Source organism: Diceros bicornis, chromosome 30 (assembly GCF_020826845.1).
Source record: "Diceros bicornis minor isolate mBicDic1 chromosome 30, mDicBic1.mat.cur, whole genome shotgun sequence".
Lineage (NCBI taxonomy): Eukaryota > Metazoa > Chordata > Mammalia > Perissodactyla > Rhinocerotidae > Diceros > Diceros bicornis.
Window position 1 is genome coordinate 10993487 of NC_080769.1, and position 20716 is coordinate 11014202.

Consider the following 20716-nt stretch of genomic DNA (forward strand, 5'->3'; position numbering starts at 1 on the left):
CCTAGCCAGAACAATCAGGCAAGAAAAAGAAATAAAAGGGATCCAATTTGGAAAGGAAGAAGTGAAACTGTCACTATTTGCAGATGACATGATTTTATATATAGAAAACCGTAAAGAATCCACCAAAACACTTTTAGAAGTAATAAACGAATACGGTAAAGTTGCAGGACACAAAATCAACATACAAAAATCAGTTGCACTTCTATACACTAACGACGAAGTAGCAGAAACAGAAATTAAGAATACCATCCCATTTACAATTGCAACAAAAAGAATAAAACACCCAGGAATAAACTTAAACAAAGAGGTGAAAGATCTGTACACTGAAAACTGTAAAATATTGCTGAAAGAAATTGAAGAAGTCACAAAGAAATGGAAAGATATTCCATGCTCTTGGATTGGAAGAAGTAACATAGTTAAGATGTCCATACTTCCTAAAGCCATCTATAGATTCAATGCAATCCCTATCAAAGTTCCAACAACACTTTTCACAGAAATAGAACAAAAAATCCTAAAATTTATATGGAACAACAAAAGACCCCGAATAGGTAAAGGAATCCTGAGAAAAAAGAACAAAGCTGGTGGTATCACACTCCCTGATTTCAAAATATACTACAAAGCTACAGTAACCAAAACAGCAAAGTACTGGCACAAAAACAGACACACAGATCAGTGGAATAGAATCAAAAGCCCAGAAATAAACCCACACATCTATGGACAGCTAATCTTTGACAAAGGAGCCAAGAACATACAATGGAGAAAAGAAAGTCTCTTCAAGAAATGGTGTTGGGAAAACGGGACAGCCACGTGCAAAAAAATGAAAGTAGACCATTATGTTACACCATACACAAAACTTAACTCAGAATGGATTAAAGACTTGAATGTAAGACCTGAAACTATGAAACTTCTAGAAGAAAACATAGGCAGTACGCTCTTCAACATTGGTCTTAGCAACATATTTTCAAGCTCCATGTCTGACCGGGCAAGAGAAACAATAGAAAAAATAAACAAACAAAATCAAACTAAAATTTTCTGCACAGCAAAGCAAACCATCAACAAAATGAAAAGACAACCTAACAATTGGCAGAAGATATTTGCAAACCATACATCTGATAACAGGTTAATCTCCAAAATATATAAAGAACTCATTCATCTCAATAACAAAAAAACTAACAACCCAATTAAAAAATGAGCAAAAAACCTGAACAGACATTTCTCCAAAGAAGATATACAGATGGCCAACAGGCACATGAAAAGATGTTCAACATCATTAACTATAAGGGAAATGCAAATCAAAACTACAATGAGATAACACCTCATGCCCGTCAGAATGACTATAATTAACAAGACAGGAAACAACAAGTGTTGGAGAGATTGTGGAGAGAAGGGAACTCTCATACACTGCTGGTGGGAGTGCAAACTGGTGCAGCCACTATGGAAAACAGTATGGGTATTCCTCAAAAAATTAAGGACACAGCTACCATATGATCCAGCTATTCCACTGCTGGGTATTTATCCAAAGAACTTCAAAACACCAACGCGTAAAGATACATGCACTCCTGTGTTCATTGCAGCATTATTCCCAATAGCCAAGACTTGGAAGCAACATAAGTGCCCATCAAGGGACGAATGGGTAAGGAAGATGTGGTATATATACACAGTGGAATACTACGCAGCCATAAGAAACGAGGAAATACAGCCATTTGTGACAACATGAATGGACATTTAGGGTATTATGCAAAGTGAAATAAGTCAGAGGGAGAAGGTCAAATACTGCATGATCTCATTCATTAAGTAGTAGATACTAACAACAACAAACAAACATAGAGACAGAGGTTGGATTGGTGGTTACCAGAGGTTAAGGGGGGAGGGAGGAGGGCAAAAGGGATAATTAGGCACATGTGTGTGTTGATGGGTTGTAATTAGTAGTTGGGTGGTGAACATGAGAACATGATGTAATCCATGCTGAAATAGAAGTATAATGACGTACACCTGAAATTTATACAATACTGCAACAAACAAAAAATTTAAAAAACAAGGCCAAAAAATAAAGAGATATAATGAATAAAAAAAAGAACCCCAGTTCATGAAGAGATTTTTAAGAGGTACTCATTAATCAAATAATTATAGAAATAAAAAAAATTATATACATAATTATTTAATTAGACTGGTAGCTAATGTTTTGGTGGATGGTATAGCGTCCAATGAGAGCATATATGTACTGGGGTCCCATAACTGAGAACTGAAGGACAACGAGTAGAATCGGCCCAGCATCATCTTGTCTTTCTAACTGCCATCTCTCTTCTCAACAGGAGCTTTTTCCTCTTTCTGTACAATTACCTGATTTATCCTGCTACCCACACAGACTGATGATCACCAGACGAATACATTTGACCTCTGAGATAATAGCACCCATGGAGTGTTCTGTTCCCCCCTCACCTCAATCTTTCCAAGATTCAACAGATGTTTTATCCTCCCTAAAATTATACTTTCCCTGTTATCCCATCTCTTTGAAATTTAACACCATCTACTTTTGCACTCATGGAATTGTTCTACTCAAGTGCTTCTCACTCAGGCTGATTTTGCCCCCTACAGGACAACTGGCAATGTCTGGAGACATTTCTGGTTATCACAGCTCAGTGCTGGCATCTAGTGAGTAGAGGACAGGGATCTGTTGAACATCTTACCATAAACAGGACATCCCCTCATGGCAAGTAATTATATAGACCAAAACATCAATATTGTGGTGGGTTAGAAATCCTGGTAAATATTGTTGAGGACTAATGTTAAAATTTTATCTAACAAATCTCAACCATTCTCAACCATTATTTTATAATTATATTGAAATATTATCTGAAAAATCTCACAATCTTTCTCCATTATTTTGTACTACTTCAGCTTTTCATTATGGTTTAATAATTATAACATAAAACGAACCATTTTAACCATTTTTAAGTGTCAATTCTGTACATTTGTCTTTAAGTATATTTGCAATGTTGTGCAGCCACTGCCACCATCAGTGTACAGAAATTTTTCATTTTCACAAACTGAAACTCTGACCCCATTGAACGCTAACTCCTCATCCCCGTCTCCCAGATCTTGGCACTCAACATTCTACTTTCTGTCTGTGTGAATTTGATTCCTCTAGCCATCTCATATAAGTGGAATCATATAATATTTATCCATTTGGAACAGATCAATTTTTACATTTCAAAACATGAACTTCTGATGTTCCCTTTCCTTCCTAAATGTGCTCCACCCATAGCCCTCCCTGTCTCAAGGGATTCAACTCCATTCTTTCAGTTGTTCAGGCTCCTTGGAGTCATTCTTGTCTCCTCTCTTTCTCTCAAAAACATATCCTGACTGACAGCAAATCCTCTTGGCTCTACCTTCCAAATATAGCCAGGTTGACCACTTCTCAATCCTTACGCTACTCTAAATGTGGGTCCTAGCTACCTATATCTCACCTGGCATGCTGTAGTCAACTCCCAGCAGGATTCCTCACACCCTACAATCCAGTATCAACCCACCAGCCAGAATGATCTTTTACAAGCCTAATCATGTCATGTGTCTCCTCAACACCCTGCAATGACTCCCCATTTCACTCAGAGTAAATGAAAACAAAGTCTTTCAATGGCAGAGAAAGCCTCGCATGTCAGTCTCTGATACCTGCCTTCTACTTTTGCTATGATGCTCCTTACTCTCTCTCCTCCAGCCACATTCCCCCAAGTCCACCTCCACCTCAGTGTCTTTGTATTAACCTTACTCTCTGCCTGGGACACTCTTTCCTGAGACACGCCCTCACCTTAGTCAGTCACTGTCCTCACAAATGCAACTTTCTCAACGAATTCACTTAGACAATCCTTTATAACATGACAACTTGCCCTCCCCACACTCCTGATTCTCTTTATCCTTTGGAGTTTAGCCTAAACTAATGATTAACACCTAGTACATACTCAGTAAAAATAGATTTGATAAATTGAATAAATAAATGTTGTTCTGAAAAAGGTTTCCAGTGGCATTGTCTCCTGACCACAGTTGATTTGTCCAAGATGGGAATAAGACATGATTTTGTCAGTTAGAATCCTTTTCTGAGATTTTTTTTTTTTATGCATTAGGAGCTAAAATAAGTCCACTAGCTCTTTAGCTGTGAAATTTTGAGGTGTGAGTTGTGAGAGCTGCTGGTTTAGTATCTCTTCCATGTGGGTTTAGCCAATCTGAGAAAATAAAGCTAAAAATGTGAATGGAAATCTTCAGAGTGCTTGAGCCCCTGTGTCCAGTATCCAGCTGAGCCTCTGCCCACCTATGTTCAGATGAGTCAGGAAATTCTCTTCTATGACTTTCAGGCAAAGTAGACCTGTGTGGTACAGCCTTAACTTTACATGAGCCAGGAACATGTGATGACAAACCCAATGAAAATAAACAAGGACTGCCATGACAGACCCTCCGTGTTCTCAGTTCAAGGCCTTATCAATCAATTGTTGGTGAATTCTAACTCATACATATCTCCTGTGGTAGTTTGAATAATAGCCTCCCAAAGACATACGTGTACCAATCTCCAGAATCTTTGCCTATGTCATCATAGATGGCAAAAGGCACTTTGAAGATGTGATAAAGTTAAGGATCTTGAGATGGGAAAATTATCCAGAACTATCTAAGTAGTGTCGATGTATTGACAAGCATCCTTAAAAGGGAGGCAGGTGGGCTAGAATGAAATTTGAAGATGCTATACTGTTGACTTTGAAGATAGAGAAAGAGGCCACAAGCCAATGAATGCAGGGGGCCTCTAGAATTAGGAAAAGGCAAGGAAACAGATTCTCCTCGAGAGCCTCCTAAAGGAAAGCATCCATGCTGACACATATTCTGACTTCCAGAATTGCTAGATAATAAATTGGTGTCATTTTAAGCCACTAGACTTAAGACAATTTGTTACAGCAGCAATAGGTAACTAATACATCTTTCTTCCAAAATCTACTCATCTCAGTCCTATTGTTTTAGGTCCGATCTCCATCATTTCTCCCCTGAATTATTTCCACAGCTTCCTAATTCTTCCCTTTGCATCCCATTTCTCCCACTAAGGGCGATCCTAAAGTCCTCATATTGTACATATGATTCCTACATGACTCTGGTTCTCAGATACTGGTAAAATCTTTAGTATGTCAAAGTAGACTCTCAATGTGCTCCATCTATGTATCCAAACTTATTTCTAATATCTCAGCCATAAGTTCCATATATCTTCCTGATATGCGTACCTCTTGAATGTCTCTTGAATGTCAACCAAATATATTCTCTAGTTACCTTTCTTTTCATTATTTTTTACTCTTCTTTCAAGCATTTTCTCCTTTTACAGTTTTTCCTGAATATCAAGTGTTGGCTAAGATATGGGAAAACTGGAACATTTATGCATTCCTAGTGAGAATGTAAATTCGTGCAACAACTTTGGAAAATAGTTCGGCAGTTTCTTAAAAGGTAAAGCATAATTTAGCATATAGCCCAGTAATTCCCCTCAAGGTGTCCCCCCAAGAGAAATGAAAATACATGTCAACACAGAGACATGTGCGCAGATGTTCATAGCAGCGTTACTCATAATAACCCCCAAATGGAAATATCCAAATGTCCATCAGATGGTAACTGAATATGTAAAACGTGGTATATACATACAGTAGAATACTATTCTGCAATTAAAAGGAACAAAATATTGATACATTCTTCCATGTGGATAAGCCTTAAAAACATATGCTAAGTAAAAGAAACCAGATACAAAAGACCACATACTGTATGATTTCATTTATATGAAATATCAAGAAAAGGCAAAATTATAGAGACAAAAAGTGATAGGTAGTTTCTTAGGGCTGAGGTGGTAAGTGGGAATTAACTGCAAATAGACACAATGTTACCTTTTGAGGTGACAGACATGTTCTAAAACTAGCTTGTGGTAATGATTGCATAACTCTATAAATTTACTAAAATCATTTAATTTACATTATTATGGGTGAATTTCATGTATATAACATGCCTCAATAAAAATGTTAAAAAATAAATATTTAAAGATTTTTTCCTGGAATTATTCAAGGTGAGTTGAAAACTTTTACCTTTGTTTTCCTCAGTATTTATTACACACCAATATTATTATGCTCACCATTCTGTATTGCAATCATTTATATCTCCCTGTCCCCTCCTCAATTTGTCCACAGTAGACAATAAATACAGATTGGATTACACTTAACGGAATCAAAGTGAATTGAAGCCACATCAAATAAGTCCTTTGTCTCTAACAAGTTATAACTTTTTGATCAATTTTGCAGTCCTTACCTTGTCTCCAATAATTACTTTCTATTTTTCCCCTCCATCCCCTTAAATCCTTTCATGATATTGTCTTGATACATCACACTCTTTATCACCTGTGTTAGCTTTGGTTCCCACAGAAACGGAAGCTGAGACAAGGATTCAAGTACGAGGACTTTTCTGGGAGGAGAAACAAATGGGTGGGAGAGAGGAGAAGAAGACACAGAGAAGGAAAATACATCTCTTAAAGTTTGCATTATGTCAGCTACCACAGGAAATGAGCAGTTTTCATCCTGTGGGGAAATTCTGGAAAATGGTACAAAATCCAAACCTCAGAATTATTCCAGCTAAAGGGTGAAGGGTATGGCATACCCCACACCTCTCCCTCAATGGCTGTGTCCGATGGAGAATAATTCCCTGTCACTTCTGCCACCCTGTTATTGGGCAAGTAGGTTCAGGCTGGTGCTGTCAATTGGCAGTCATGTGATGGAGATAGTGATTCAGGGAACGTCTGAGGAATATTAACAGCATCGACTACTACATCCTTCTGCATAGACTCAATTCTATTAACATTCTTCTCAAAAAGTGAAGTAAGTTCTTAACATCTTCTACACATGTGTAACTAGAATTCCTGATGGCACCTCCAGAGAGCCTCAGAAAAAATAAATTAAATCATGTGAGAAAACAACTCCTATTCTATTGTATTCATGATTACATGTTTTAGGATCTTAGAAGATGTATCTCAAAATTGCAGTGATGGGGAATAAAGGTCAAATAAAAGAAGCAAAGGAAGAAAGGAATGAAGGAAGGAAGCATCACAAAGAATGAAGCAGCATCTCAGAGTTTCTAGGTGGTATATTTCTATTAATCATCTGAACAAACCAGCCTTAAAACTATATTCCTACTTTGAAGTTGAAAATCACATCACTTTTCTTATGAAAAGTAGGATAGCAAAGTCAGTGTCAGCTTGCCAGGTTAGAGTCCAACTCAATCTCAGGCTCTTCTTTTGAAAAGTTGGGTAAATGAGAGATAATATCTTAAAGAAACGTTTTCAAGATGAGATAAAGTCAGACACGTGAAGAAACCAGCACAGACCTGATATGTAAGGACTTGTTTTTTGTTTTTTGTTTTTTTGTGTGTGAGGAAGATCAGCCCTGAGCTAACATCCATGCCAATCCTCCTCTTTTTGCTGAGGAAGACAGGCTCTGAGCTAACACCTAGTGCCAATCCTCCTCCTTTTTTCTCCCCCAAAGCCCCAGTAGATAGTTGTATGTCATAGTTGCCCATCCTTCCGGTTGCTCTATGTGGGACGCGGCCTCAGCATGGCTGGAGAAGAGGTGCGTCAGTGCGTGCCCGGGATCCGAACCCGGGCCACCAGCAGCGGAGCGCGCGCACCAAACCGCTAAGCCACGGGGTCGGCCCCAGGACTTGTTTTGATGACTGCATGATTTTCATTCCATTTGTTCTAGAGAAAACAAATGCATGATCAAATGAAGGTGAAGAACATCAATATCTGAGAGAATAATTTGGGGGGAACTACGTCAACACTTGATATGATAATTGCTTTAAATCTAAAGTTAGAATAGACAACTTTTGTTTCTTTCAGATCTGTTCATTCATAATATGTGTAAGGACGCATGTGACTGGTCCTTAACTTTGGCTTCATATTGGAGTCACCTGGGGATTTTTAAAAATACCGATGACTGCTTCTCACCAGAGCTTATAATTTAATTGATCTGAGGTGTAGTCTTAGCATGAGCATTTAAATATTATCCCAGTTTGTTCTCATGCGTAACCAAGATTGTGAGCTACTGACCAAATCACACATTTCATTGAAAGATGACTGGTATGTTTGGATATTTTATTGCTCATGAGTAGATGCTGAAGTTCTTAAAGTGAGTCCTCCCAGCTCACAAGAGGAATGATATGAAAAAGTTCACCCTCACAACAGGCACTGTGATTTTTCCCAACATTTCCTGATATTTCTTTGCATATGTTCCCCTTCCATACCATACAACTAGTCATCTGTACTGGCTAATAAGATATTGTCACCTTGCTCCAAACACACCCTTCTATACTTTGCTCCAGCAGAGGGAGGCTCTTTCCTTTCACTAGTAACAGTATCTTTAGGACTTCATTTTAAACTATTCTTCCCTGTTTCTTGCCCTGACAAATCTGTCTTTGGGCTCTGATCTGTGTCCACTATATGGGTATCCGTCTTTCCTTTAGGGATGTCACACAGAGTTTCTGAGGCAGTGATCTGGGGTTCTCTGAAAATCTGCCTACTGACTAGTTTAATTACTTGGCCTTTTGCCACTAAGCTCAATCATCTACCAACTTCACTGATCAGGAACTTTGATACTGGAGAAGAGAATGCCCTTTACAGGAGATGAAGCCATACCAGCCAGTGAGAAGAGATACTCTCTACTAAAAAATGACTAAATTAGGGTTTTGATTCCTCCTCATGAACTGAAATGAGATAATTTGGGTCTGATCTACTCCGGAACAATGAATAGGCTGTGTTTCCATTTCTGAAAACCTAAGTAATGGGCAAAAGCCCTTGGAATTTGCCAAAGTAATTGTGATGGTTAATTTTATATGTCCACATGGCTGTGTCTTGGTGCCCAGATATTTGGTCAAACATTATTCTGGATGTTTCTATGAAAGTTTTTTTTTTTTTTTTTTTGCTGAGATTAACATTCAGGTCTGTGAACTCTTAATAAAGCAGATGACTCTCTCTAATGTGGATGGGTCTTATCCAATCAGTTGAAGGCCTTAATAGAACAAAGACTGACCTCCTGGAGGAAGAAGAAATCTTGCCAGCAGACTGTCTTTGGATTTGAGCCGCAACTCTTCCCCTAATCTTCACCCTGCTGGCCTACCCTGCAAAATTTGGACTTACCAAACTTCCAGGATCACATGAGCCAAATTCTTAAAATAAATCTCTCTGTATATACATTTATCCATATCCTGTTGGGTCTGTTTTTCTGGAAAACCCTGACCAATACAGTAATGATGACTTTTGATATTTCATTTTATATTCTCTCCAGTGGTAATACATTCTTTTTCCTCTTTAAACTTCAACATTTAGAATGAGTGCTACTAATTGATTAACACTATGCCAGGGAGGAGAGCCTGGATGGAAATATGCCAAAAATGTCCACAATAACTATCTGGGACTGGTGCTACTATCCTTATATGACAAAGGTGTCTCAGATGATACAGAGGGTATGGGACTTGAAGACACAGCTCCACCTACATCTTGGCAACAACATGAGACCTGTGGCAACTCAGTGTACCTCAGATTCATCATCAGTGAAAAGGCACCTATGGAATGGGAGAAAACATTTGCAAACCTTATGTGTGACAATTGGTTGATCTCCAAAATATGTAAGGAGCTCCTACAACTGAATAGTAAGAAAACTAATAACCTGGGTTATTAAAAAAGGGTAGCGACTCAGAAAAACATTTTTGCAAAGAAGACATACAAATGACTAACAGGTATATGAAAAGGTTCTCGACATCACTACTCATCAGGGAAATGCAAATCCAAACCACACTGAGACATCACATCACACCAGTCAGGGTGGCTATTACAAAAAAAGAAAAATAGGTCAGCTCCTGTGGCCTAGTCATTAAGTTTGGTATGTTCTGCTTTGATTGCTGGGGTTCGGTTCCCAGGCACAGACCTACACCACTCATCTATCAGGAGCCATGCAGTGGCGGCATCTCACATATAAAGAGGAAGACTGGCAGTGGATGTTAGCACAGGGTGAATCTTCCTCAGCAAAAAAAAAAAAGACAAGTGTTGACAAGGATGTGGTGAAACTGGGACACTTCCACACTGTTGGTGTAAATGAGAAACGTCTTAGTCACTATGGAAAACAGTATGGAGGTTCATCAGAATATTAAAAATAAAACTTATCTAGTATCCAGCAATCCCACTTCTTGGTATTTTCCTAAAAGAATTGAAATCAAGAAATTAAAGACATTGGGGCCAGCCCCGTCGCTTAGCAGTTGGGTGAGCGCACTTCGCTGCTGGCGTCCCAGGTTCAGATCCTGGGCACGCACCGACGCACCGCTTGTCTGGCCATGCTGAGGTGGAATCCTACATAGAACAACTAGAAGGACATACAACTATGACATACAACTACCTGCTGGGTCTTTGGGGAGAAAAAGGGGAAAAAAAAAAAGAGGAGGAGGATTGGCCATAGATGTTAGCTCAGGGCTGATATTCCTCAAAAAAAAAAAAAAAAAGAACTTAAAGAGATTGGAGTATGCCTATGTACATTGCAGCACTATTCACAATAGCCAAGATACGGGAACAACCTAAATGTCCGCTGAGACAAGAATAGATAAAGACTCTGTGATTATACATATATGTATGAAAAGATTATGTGTATAGTGGAATACATTAACCGTGAAAGAAAGAAAGAAAATCCTGCCATTTGCAACAACATGGATGAACCTTAAGGATATTATGCTAAGAGAAATAAGCCAAACACAGAAAAACAAATATTACAGGATTCCACTTACATAATGTATATGCCAGGGGCTGGCAAGAGGGGGAAATAGAGAATTATTAATCAAAGGGCATAATGTTTCAGTCAAGCAAGATGAATAAGCTCTAGAGATCTTCTGTACAACATTGTACCTATAGTCAACAATAATGTGAACACTTAAAAATTTGTTGAGAAGGGAGATCTCGTGTTTAGTGATCTTTCCACAATATAAAAAAAAAATGAAGTTGTCCTTAGAGACACAAATGTTAACTGAGAAAATGGAAATACTGTCAAATTCTTGATATAGAAGACCTAATTCTCCCTTAACTACTTGGTCATTTGAATGCATTTGATGATGCTAAACTCACATTTTGATGTACTTTAATTTAAAACATAAGTCTGAATTTTCTATTACGATCTGTGAAACTTGAAAGTCACAAGGAAGAGTACAGGCAAAATTCTTCCTGAGATGTGGAAGGTCTCAGATTCTACAAAGGACATTTACGTTTCCTACGATCCTGTTCCATTAATCTTAACAAATCCTCAGAGATTCAGATAACATGGACCAATCTGGCTAATTCTGAGCTCTGTGCCTTGAACTCTCAAGCCACACAACTCTAAATAATCAGCCTGTGCCCTTCAACCTTTCAGTTTGCTGGTCCCAGTACAGTTGAATTTGTGTGTGTGTCTTCTCTTCCCAGAGTTATTGTATGCACCCAGGGGTCCATGCCTGACTCTGTCTTCCTGCCAGTCCTGAGAACATGCCCTGAGCCTTCACCACTCATCAGGCATGGGAAGAGAGATGGATCATCATTCCTTTGTCATGCCTATGCACAGAGGCAGCACAGTCCTGTGAGTGCCCGTGGAGATACTGGATACAGGAAAAGCTGTAAGAGCATCGTTTCTTTATCATCAGGACAGTTGTAGTAGCCAGATGGGAGGGAACCATAATGCGGTTTCACCTCAGAGGTCTATGAGGTTAATGCTCTTGGCTCTCTTGGGGATCTGGGAACTCTCATTCATAGTTCTCCTTTCCTCCCACAGTGGTTCCAGCTCTCATAAGCATCTGTCTGACTGAAGCAAGAAATGGGCCACTCTAAACTGTCCCCTAAGCACTCCAAAATGATACATGATGTTGATGATGAAGATGAGTGAGGGATGATTCCAGATGACTCTGTTCATGGTATCATGAACCTTTATTAAAAATTCTCCAGTGCTAGGCTCTGAACTAAGTGCTCCACATGGCTTGTTTCATTTCATCTGCATCGTCATCTCTCAGTTATGTGCACGGGTTGTTGTTCCTTTACAGATGAGGAAAAGATTCTAGACTTTTAATGTAACTTGATCTGGGATAGAATGGGATGAAGCTAGATTTCAATCAAACAGTCTGACCCTAGACCCAGGGCCCCTGGCCAGAATTCTCCCCCTGCCAACCCAACCAGCCATATCCCTCCTCTGGTCATTTCATGCAGACACCCTCTGCTCACTGTGCTCCTCTCCTTGGACGTTACTGGTGGACCACAGTGGAGAGCAGTGGGTGGCACTTGCTTCATCAACTATAGGAATGATGGCTGAGATGACAGGCAGGGATCACAGAAAGAGCTGGCTCATGACAATTTAGAGCAGATCTGTTTCTTGCCCCTGCTCCTGTATTTTGCCTCAGCTGTCCACTTCATCCTCCCCATTCTTGTAATTTAGCCCTTCTCTATTTCAAAGGCAGATGTAACATCTGTGTCTCAGATCCAGCCATACTCAGGAAACCAGAAACTATTAAAAGACCTACAATAGATGTGTCATTGGTTGACCCGTAGATCTCTGCCATAAGTGTTCTCAATTTTAACAGAGAGAAAATGTTAACTGCATGTTCCTCAGAGATCCATAATGTAATTTTAAATCCTCTCTGCTGTACTTATTATCTAGTGACATGGAGCAAGTTCTTACTATCTCTGAGCCTCAACATTGTCATCTGAGTTGATTCCTAGTTGGTAGCACTCCATTGAGTAAGGACTAAGTAGATAATGTATAGTACCTATGTGATTAAATATGTGATGGCTACATATACAGGCAAACTATTTAGATGTTGTTATTAACATTAATAACACTAAGCTTCATTTATACAATTTTATCAAAATATCTTGTGATCTGACAGTTTGGTTTTCAATGGATACCAGACAAAACATTTTATTTTTGTCCCATGTAAACATATACCAAGCACTTAAGCGCTTGAAAGGAAATGACTGAGTCATGTTTGTTTCTAATTCCCTGGAGCTTACATCACCTTTGGCACAGAGTAGGTAGCAACAACAACAGAAAACCCCCAAATATATTACATGTTGATTAGACCCTTTTTTCATTCAAGAAACAGAGCACAGTCAATATGGTTCACACACAGTGGTGCTTTCTTGCCTGTGCCTTCATCCATTTCAGGGACGTCCCATAGGACAGGAGACAAGATAAAATAGCGCTTGTTTGTGTGGATGTCCTAGATGTTCAGTAGGATCTATTATTTTCCATTTAATAGCATCTATAATAGCATTCACTTATTCAGAAAACATCACAGTGATTTTCATAAATATGAAGAAAAAGAAGCAGAACAAGAACAGGAAGGTACATTTTACTGTGTGGGCTGAGACACACTTTAGGATTTCTAGCACTCTGAGACGAGAGCCTTCAGATTCTCTGCCATATAATCAAATGAAAGGTTGTTAAAACTTTCTTAGGGTTGCATTTCATCAATAAACCCTTTGTTCCTATAATGATTCCAATTCCTGCTGCAAAACAATAGCCAAATATTTATTAACCTCTCCCTTCCTTGGATGCCACATCTCTAGAGATGCCTGTTCTTCTCTTCATTTCCAGATCAGGAACACCAACACAGAGGGGCTGAGGGATTTACACACACTTCTGTGAATTAGAGTAATGAACCAGTGGTTTTAGGGCCACTTACAGCACTAATATGGTGGATTATAGGATTTTCTATTAATAGTAACATATTTTATAGCCCAGTTTGAAAATTTGAAATATGGAAATATGATTCTCTATATAAGATGCGAATTTTCATATGAAACTGTCATGGAATGACTATTATTAGATACTTGAAAGTATTTCTGATTCTATACCTTAATAATAGCATATAGTTGATAGCAACTGATTTTCCTATTGTAAAAACAAATGTAAGCAATAAATAGTAAAATTTAACTGACATTGATTTTTACTACAAAAACAACTGTCCTCCATGCACATATCATATAGAAATTCTCACTTGTATGACATGCAGAGAGGCAAAAGAACTTTCCTATGATTGGTGAGTGAGGAATTGGTAAATAAAATGAAATTCATCCCTCAGGTAATACTACATATCAGTTCAAGTATTATATCTCGTATTAAACACAGTGTTGTAATAAACAAGAACAGTTTAGATGCAATATGTGTGGTAATATGCTATTTAAGTAAATTTCCAAGAAAATTCTTAATAAATACACAAGTAAATATGAACATGATGGAAACACTGACAAAAATATACCCACCAAATTAATGACAGTGGTTATTTTGGGAGACAGGTGTTCAGAGTAATGGAATCAGGCAGGAATTTAAAGAAAACTCAAATTTTATTGGTAATATTTCAAATGCTTATAAAATTTCAGTTTAGAAGCAAATATCATTAAATGCTTACATTTTTAATTTAGACATTGGGTATTAATTATACTAATAATAGGTAATATTAACTGAATATTTGCTAAGTGCCCAGCAATATTCTAAGGCATTGTTCTTGACCCTGGCTTTACGTTGAGACCACTAAGAACTGTGTGTGTAGAGATTATTATTTAGTTGGTTCTAGGCTGTGGCCAAGGCACTAATATATTTTACAATATTCACAGGTAAATAAAATAATCAACTAGGATTGAGAACAATGAGCAGAGTATTTTATGTTTTATTTAGTTTAATTTGTTAAAACAACTCTAGAAGGTGAGTTCAATTATTATCTCCATTTTACCAACATGGAAACTCCCCAGATGTTTGATATGTCCGTCTCTGTTCTTTTTTCTTTTGCATTTTTCCCTAGATTAACTCATTGTGTGACCTGTCAAGGGCAATGAAGGTCATAGTTGCCTTCAGGGAGTTGATTTAAGGAGAAATGTATATAAGGAGAATTGATTTAAGGAGAATCCTCCCTGTTTCAGTACAGATAGAAGTGAAGTAGGCATAAGAATTGTGGGTTTCAGACCTGGTTTGGGGGACTTCCGTGGTCCTAAATTCTTCAACTGTAAATAAGAGAGTTGGATTTGATGAGGACACTGCACTTCAAACGTTTAGGGTTAGAAATACATGTAAGCACTTTACCAAACCATTACTAAATGGAAATCGAAAAAACAAAAGCCATGTCAAACACCAGATGTTTCTCAAATTTTATGTAGGGTTGATATATAGTCATGCATAAGATGAGAAATTGAAATAAACTTTTTAAAAAAATTCAATTATTTTTATAATTGTGAGGTGTATTGTGCAATAATGTCATCTATGAGGTCAATGATGTCGTATGATTTTGGGCATTTAAAACAAAAAGATGTTTATCAACATTTGAAGTCTATCAGGCCAAGGTTACGAGTTATATTTGAAAACACTTCTAAAAGACAACAAAAATATTTAGCTGATCACATGTTTCCATGGAGGAAAGAACTCAGAAAATGAAAGAATGATGAAAACCCAGGGAGATAACTTGTACATAATAAAAAAGCTTTCTGATTATGAATGTTTGACTTTTATTTAGAATCCAGATAATGTAGTTCTAGCAATTATACAGTTTATCAGTATTCCAAATAAAGGGAATTTCTTGCACTGTATTTGAATAAAATAAAGCTGCTTCTAAGTGTCATTTAATTAACATGAGGTTTTTTTCCTGGAGGGAGAAGGTTATTTCTTATTTAATGTATTTCTTTAGAATTGTAGGCTGTATTTTATGTTTATGGATTTATTATCTCTAAATGTCTTGTTCCTATAATATTCTTCAGGTGAGAGTCTCTTAAAGTAAGTGTGTATAGAAAAGATGAATAACACAGACTCTTATGAGGAACAGTTCTAAGAAAAATGGATTTGAGACACTGAGAAATATTATGAAGATCCTGGGGTGTATGACCTCACAAGTGAATTGCTTGAATCTACAATATGGACACAGAGCTGGGCTTCCATCTACTTGTTTCCTTTAGCTCCAATCTTCCTTTCTTTTTCAAAATGTGTCCAAGCTACATAGAACCAGAGAATCTAACACGTGTCTCATAAATCTTCCTCATGGGACTCTCAGATGATCCAGAACTGCAGCCTGTGCTGTTTGGGCTGTTCCTGTCCATGTACCCGGTCACCATGTTGAGGAACCTGCTCATCATCCTGCCGGTCAGCTCTGACTCCCATCTCTACACCCCCATGTACTTCTTCCTCTCCAACCTGTCCTTGGATGACATCAGTTTCACCTCTACCACAATCTCCAAGATGACTGTGGACATCCAAATTCACAGCAGAGTCATCTCCTATGTGAGTTGCCTGACTCAGACGTCTTTTTTAATGCTTTTTGGATGTCTGGATAGTCTCCTCCTGACAGTGATGGCAATGACTGGTTCATGGCCATATCCAAACCCCTGCACTACTCAGTCATCATGAACTCATGCCTCTGTGGCTTGTCTGTTTTGGTGTCACTTTTAATTAGCCTTTTGGTCTCCCAGCTGCACAATTCGATCATGTTGCAACTTACCTACTTCAAAACATGAGGAAGTTTCTCTTTCTTCCATGACCCGTCTCAGCTCCTCAACCTTGCCTGTTCTGACACCTCCACCAATAACATAGTCACATATTATGTTAGTGCCATCACTTCTTTTCTTCCTACCTCACTGATCTTCTTCTCATACTACAAAATTGTTTCCTCTATTTTGAGAGTCCCCTTATCAGGTGGGAACTACAAGGTCTTCTCTACCTGTGGCTCTCACCTGTCTGTTGTTCGCTTATTTTATGAAATAGGCCTTGGGGTTTACCTCAGTTCTGCTGTCTCACCTTCTCCCAGGAAGGATGCAGTGGCCTCGGCATTGTACACTGTGGTCACCCCCATGCTGAACTCTCTCATCTATAGTCTGAGGAATAGAGACATCAAAAGAGCCATGCAGAGGCTCTTCAGCAAAACAACCTAATATCAGTACCTGTGCCATCCATTTGGAGTGAAAGTTGGCAAATGCAGCAAAACTAAACATCTAGACCTGAAAATCTTACCTGTCTCATCACATTGTTTTGTAGATCTCATGGCTTTCACTTCTCTCCATTTGTAATATCTGAATATTGCCTCTTGAATTTTATCAGATCCTTCGGGCGTATTATCGGATCCTTTGTATATCATAATCACTGCATGACTATATTCTGTTTATATCTATGGAGTCTTCTATGGTTTATCATTGATGACCCAGGCATCCCAGAAAGATGAACAACTCTCTTTCTGTATATTTGAAAGTTATATCCTTCCCACAGCTCTTGTGTATTTTCCATACAAATTTATCATTTCTCATTTCTGTTTATGCAGGTTATGTGTGAGGATGCATGTCACTGGTTCTCAACCTTGGCTTTTATTGAAATCATCTGGGTAACTAATAATACAGATAACTGGGTCTCACCATCAGAGATTCTGATTTAATTAGGCTGGATTGTGGCCTGAGCACGAGGAGTTTTAAAAGCCCTCAGATGGTTTTATTGTGCAACCAACAATGAGAACTACTGATCTAAGTGAGATCTTTCATTCAAAGATGACCAGTATGTCTTGGGTCCTAACCGCTCATGGGCAGTGTCGAAGATTCTAAAGAGATCAGAGCTCCAAAAGAGAAGATACAAAAATCCTAGTGTTGCAATCCTACTGTATTTTCTCCATTATTCCTGATAATGTTTCTTCAAATATCTTCTCTCTCTACACCATACAGCTGGGCACATGTGCTTGTTAAGAAGCTATTGTCCATCTGCTCCAAACTCACACTTCTATATTTTGCTTTTTGGTGCTGAGGTGGGGCTCTTGAAATCACTGCTGTATTTTCCATCTTGTGTTCACTTTACGTACTTTCCATAGTGATCAGTAAAAATCACTATGCCCTAAAAGCTCAACTTTTCTCTTTACACCCCTCAAGCCCTTGGTGTGGCAGATTCTTCCCCCACTTATAATTGCTGTATTACCGCTTCACTCTTCTCTTGCCTTTCAGCCTTCAAGAACTATTTAAACAATTCCCTATATTAAATTTGCTTCATTAAAATGACTAATTGGTTTCTCTTTTCTTGACTGAACCCTGACTGGTATTGTAACATGGGGTATAAAGCTATGTTGTGAGGTGTCTGCATTTGGAAGATTGCAAAATGTGCCCAGGTAAACATTATGTCTTGGCCATGGGAGCACAACTGGAAAATATGTGGTGATATGGTATTTCCAGTTGCTATGTGGTCTAACGGTGCTTGAGGATCATTAAGCCACTCAAGTCATCACAATAAATTTATCTTCTTTTACATTATTCTAGGATTTCAAAGGACCATGTTGCAGCAAAGCGGAGCTTGGATCTCAAAGTTCTTGGAGTAAATGAAGACTGTGTGGTGGACAGTACCTGAGATGCTCTACGTGTCTTAGCTTTGCCATTCTTTGGGTGTGGTGAAACTGAAGCAGATCCTTCATGTAGGGCATTGAAAGGCTGGGGAAGCTGGTCATTCACCCTGTTCTCCCTTTCCCGGTGAGGTGAACTCTTGCTAGCCTGGAAGTTTCCTCTTGGTGCTGAGCAGTGCTGCACTGGAGAACGGGTTGATACAGGCAAAATGAAGTTGTTCTTCCTTCCCTTTTGTGCAGTTATTCTCATGTGTCTTGTTCCACTGTGTTGCCAAAGTTTTTTACCTGGACTCCTGAGCTATCTGAGAACTGGGTTTGTTCATCAATATCTATCTCACTGTTGATCTTTGGGGGAGGGAAGAGGCTAGGGTCTCCTACTTCACCATCTTGGTTTCATCAAGTTTTCTTCATATCAGTTAATGACAAACCAATCTCTGAATCCTCATCCAGAGACCTCTGATCTGGAAGGATGGCATGGGTAGAATGTAGAAAGTTGTAAAGGACTATCATTTTCATATAACTCACTTTATCCACTAGAAAAAACAGACAGGCCAAAAGCACATTTATTTAAACTTTAGGATCTGTGAACACAGAGTAATCTAAAGAAAACACATTGCAGAGCAAATGAGCTCTTCTTGATGAGCAGAAATCACAAGCCACTGAGAACATTTGTTGAATTTGGGCACAGAATTGTGGCAGCTTTGAATGATGTCAATGGAGGGACCCTGGTGATGGAAGAGAAACCACGTTGGTATCTTCTGATTGCCTGTTCTGAAGAAAAATAGTGGAATCTGCAGAAATAACAAATCAGAGGCAATTTCTACTCCTGTGCCTGTTCTGCAAGGAAATTTTGCTGAGAGTATTGTCACACGATGGGTTGAGGATTATTTTTGGGAAGCAGAGAGACAACTCCAGAGTCAGAGTATCAACATCTTGATAGAGGGTGAAGCCTGCATGGTGGGCAGATTATAACATGCCCCCAACAGCCTCCACCTTCTCTATTCATGCCATTGTGGAGACCCATTTCCTTGAATGTGTCCTGGGCCTAGTGACTTGCTTCCAACCAACACAACATGGCAAAACTAATGACATGTTACTTCAGAGATTAGGGCACAAAAAAACTCTGGCTTTCATCTTCCTGGGGGTTGTTTCTCTGTCACCTGTCTGCTTGTTCTAATGGAAGCCACCTGCCATGTGTCAGCTTCCCCAATGAGAAGCCCATGTAGCAGAGAACTGAGGAAGGCCCCTGGCCAACAGTCTGCAAGGAAGTGCACCCTAAAAGCTATGTGAAGGGGCTTCGAAGTAGTTCTTTTCCTGTGTAAACCTTGCAGTCCTAGCTGATACCTTGATTGCAGTCTTGTTAGATACCCTGGTTTGTTTAAGAGAAGTAGAAGGCTATAAATAAATGGATAAAAGTTAATAGTTTTCTAATATACCAACAGACATCAATGAAAGAGAAAAACTAGAACTTGGGCTTTATTTATATAAGCAACACCCTAAAAAAGGCAAATAGAAAGTTCTGTTTAGAGTTAGAAATCTTAACTGAGAAGATGGAAATACTTTCAGCTTCTTATTATAGGAGACCCAATTCTCCATTATTTACATGATTAATATAATGGATTTATAGATATGAAAGTCAAAGAGTCATAAATTAAATTTTTAAAAAAGAGTCTGCATTTTATTTAAGGTCCTTCAAATTGGAAGTCAGAAGCAAAGTGTACAGAGGAGTTTTCTCCTGAGAAGAGGAAGGGCCAGACTCTTCTAAATGCAGTCACTTTTCTCCTTTTCCTCTTGTGTTAATATTAGGAAGTCCGCAGAGATTAAGATAACGTGGAACAGTTTCACTAATTATGAGATCGGTGCATTGAGCTCTCAAGGCCATACAAGAGTGAATAATTAACCAGTGTCTCCAACTTTTCTACGTGCAGGTCCCAGCTGGGCTTCATACCTGTATCTCCTCTCCACAAAGTCACCATATCCATCAGGGGATCCATGCCCGAATCTGCCTTCCTGTTAGTCCTGAGAATAGAGGCTACACCCTCACCATTTACCAGGCGGGTGAGGGCAGTGGATCCAAACTCCTAGGTTATGACTCAGCAGAGACACAGCACAGACAAGTGAGTACCCAGGGAGACTATGGAGCATCTTGTTTCCTCATTATTAAGACAAGCAAGAGTATGGAGATAGCCAGATGGGAGGGCATCACTATGCAAAGTGTCAACTGAGAGGTCAATGAAGTTTGTTCTTTTTTCTGTTGGAGATTTCAGAACTCTCATTCAGAATTCTGCTCTCCTCCACCACAATTTCTAGCTTCCATAGG

At 38.8% G+C, this 20716-nt stretch overlaps 1 pseudogene; it reads left to right on the forward strand.

Annotated features, from left to right (window-relative positions):
* Positions 1–15986: 15986 nt before the first annotated feature.
* Positions 15987–16960, forward strand: LOC131394206 (olfactory receptor 7E178-like; annotated as a pseudogene).
* Positions 16961–20716: the final 3756 nt, after the last annotated feature.